The sequence below is a fragment of the Penaeus monodon genome, chromosome 32 (assembly GCF_015228065.2).
Source record: "Penaeus monodon isolate SGIC_2016 chromosome 32, NSTDA_Pmon_1, whole genome shotgun sequence".
In the NCBI taxonomy this organism is placed as follows: Eukaryota; Metazoa; Arthropoda; class Malacostraca; order Decapoda; family Penaeidae; genus Penaeus; species Penaeus monodon.
This window is the reverse complement of record NC_051417.1, coordinates 33,641,091-33,643,629: the sequence shown is the minus strand read 5'-3', so window position 1 is coordinate 33,643,629 and position 2,539 is coordinate 33,641,091.

The following is a 2,539-nucleotide window of genomic DNA, read 5'->3' as shown; positions in this document are numbered from 1 at the left end:
GTGAGAACTTACGTAAACATGTACGTTTCCGTGGCTCTGTACACCTCCAAAACACACAGAACCAGGTGCACACGACCACGAGACACGCAAATACATACCCACACATAGAGTATTTACACACGCAATTTAGATTGAGATGATTTTACGCGAAATTTTAGAAAAGCTACCTGTTTCTGGCCTCAGCTTGGCTCTCCCCTTGGCCCCAAAGGTATCGTCTGCTTCCCTTCCTCTCCGTTTCCTGCTTCCCTTCCTCTCCGTTTCCTGCTTCCCTTCCTCTCCGTTTCCTGCTTCCCTTCCTCTCCGTTTCCCGGTTTCCCTTCCTCTCCGTTTCCTGCTTCCCTTCCTCTCCGTTTCCTGCTTCCCTGCCTCTCCGTTTCCTGCTTCCCTTCTCTCCGTTTCCTGCTTCCTTCCTCTCCGTTTCCTGCTTCCCTTCCTCTCCGTTTCCTGCTTCCCTTCCTCTCCGTTTCCTGCTTCCCTTCCTCTCCGTTTCCTGCTTCCCTTCCTCTCCGTTTCCTGCTTCCCTGCCTCTCCGTTTCCTGCTTCCCTTCCTCTCCGTTTCCCTGCTTCCCTTCCTCTCCGTTTCCTGCTTCCCTTCCTCTCCGTTTCCTGCTTCCCTGCCTCTCCGTTTCCTGCTTCCCTGGCTCTCCGTTTCCTGCTTCCCTTCCTCTCCGTTTCCTGCTTCCCTTCCTCTCCGTTTCCTGCTTCCCTTCCTCTCCGTTTCCTGCTTCCCTTCCTCTCCGTTTCCTGCTTCCCTTCCTCTCCGTTTCCTGCTTCCCTTCCTCTCCGTTTCCTGCTTCCCTTCCTCTCCGTTTCCTGCTTCCCTTCCTCTCCGTTTCCTGCTTCCCTTCCTCTCCGTTTCCTGCTTCCCTTCCTCTCCGTTTCCTGCTTCCCTTCCTCTCCGTTTCCTGCTTCCCTTCCTCTCCGTTTCCTGCTTCCCTTCCTCTCCGTTTCCTGCTTCCCTTCCTCTCCGTTTCCTGCTTCCCTTCCTCTCCGTTTCCTGCTTCCCTTCCTCTCCGTTTCCTGCTTCCCTTCCTCTCCGTTTCCTGCTTCCCTTCCTCTCCGTTTCCTGCTTCCCTTCCTCTCCGTTTCCTGCTTCCCTTCCTCTCCGTTTCCTGCTTCCCTGGCTCTCCGTTTCCTGCTTCCCTTCCTCTCCGTTTCCTGCTTCCCTTCCTCTCCGTTTCCTGCTTCCCTTCCTCTCCGTTTCCTGCTTCCCTTCCTCTCCGTTTCCTGCTTCCCTGGCTCTCCGTTTCCTGCTTCCCTGCCTCTCCGTTTCCTGCTTCCCTTCCTCTCCGTTTCCTGCTTCCCTGCCTCTCCGTTTCCTGCTTCCCTGGCTCTCCGTTTCCTGCTTCCCTGGCTCTCCGTTTCCTGCTTCCCTGCCTCTCCGTTTCCTGCTTCCCTTCCTCTCCGTTTCCTGCTTCCCTGCCTCTCCGTTTCCTGCTTCCCTGGCTCTCCGTTTCCGCTTCCCTGCTTCCCTTCCTCTCCGTTTCCTGCTTCCCTGCCTCTCCGTTTCCTGCTTCCCTGGCTCTCCGTTTCCTGCTTCCCTGCTTCCCTGCCTCTCCGTTTCCTGCTTCCCTGGCTCTCCGTTTCCTGCTTCCCTTCCTCTCCGTTTCCTGCTTCCCTGGCTCTCCGTTTCCTGCTTCCCTTCCTCTGCGTTTCCTGCTTCCCTTCCTCTCCGTTTCCTGCTTCCCTTCCTCTCCGTTTCCTGCTTCCCTGGCTCTCCTTTTCCTGCTTCCCTTCCTCTCCGTTTCCTGCTTCCCTGCCTCTCCGTTTCCTGCTTCCCTTCCTCTCCGTTTCCTGCTTCCCTTGCTCTCCTTTTCCTGCTTCCCTTCCTCTCCTTTTCCTGCTTCCCTTCCTCTCCTTTTCCTGCTTCCCTTCCTCTCCGTTTCCTGCTTCCCTTGCTCTCCTTTTCCTGCTTCCCTTCCTCTCCGTTTCCTGCTTCCCTTGCTCTCCTTTTCCTGCTTCCCTTCCTCTCCGTTTCCTGCTTCCCTTCCTCTCCTTTTCCTGCTTCCCTTCCTCTCCGTTTCCTGCTTCCCTTCCTCTCCGTTTCCTGCTTCCCTTCCTCTCCGTTTCCTGCTTCCCTGGCTCTCCGTTTCCTGCTTCCCTTCCTCTCCGTTTCCTGCTTCCCAGGCTCTCCGTTTCCTGCTTCCCTTCCTCTCCGTTTCCTGCTTCCCTTCCTCTCCGTTTCCCTGCTTCCCTTCCTCTCCGTTTCCTGCTTCCCAGGCTCTCCGTTTCCTGCTTCCCTTCCTCTCCGTTTCCTGCTTCCCTGGCTCTACGTTTTCCTGCTTCCCTGGCTCTCTGTTTTTCTGCTTCCCTGTTTCCCTGGCTCTCCGTTTTCCTGCTTCCCAGGCTCTCCGTTTTCCTACGTCCCTACTTCCTTGCTTCTCTGTCCTCCGTTTCCCTTGCCCCTTGAATCATACAGGAAAAAGACATTATGCTGATTGACTGGGCGTTCGTTAGTGTCCATGTTAAGAATACATATCATGAATCCATGTTTTGATATGGCGTAATGTCTAACATTTAGGTAAGTGAAGAAAGCAGA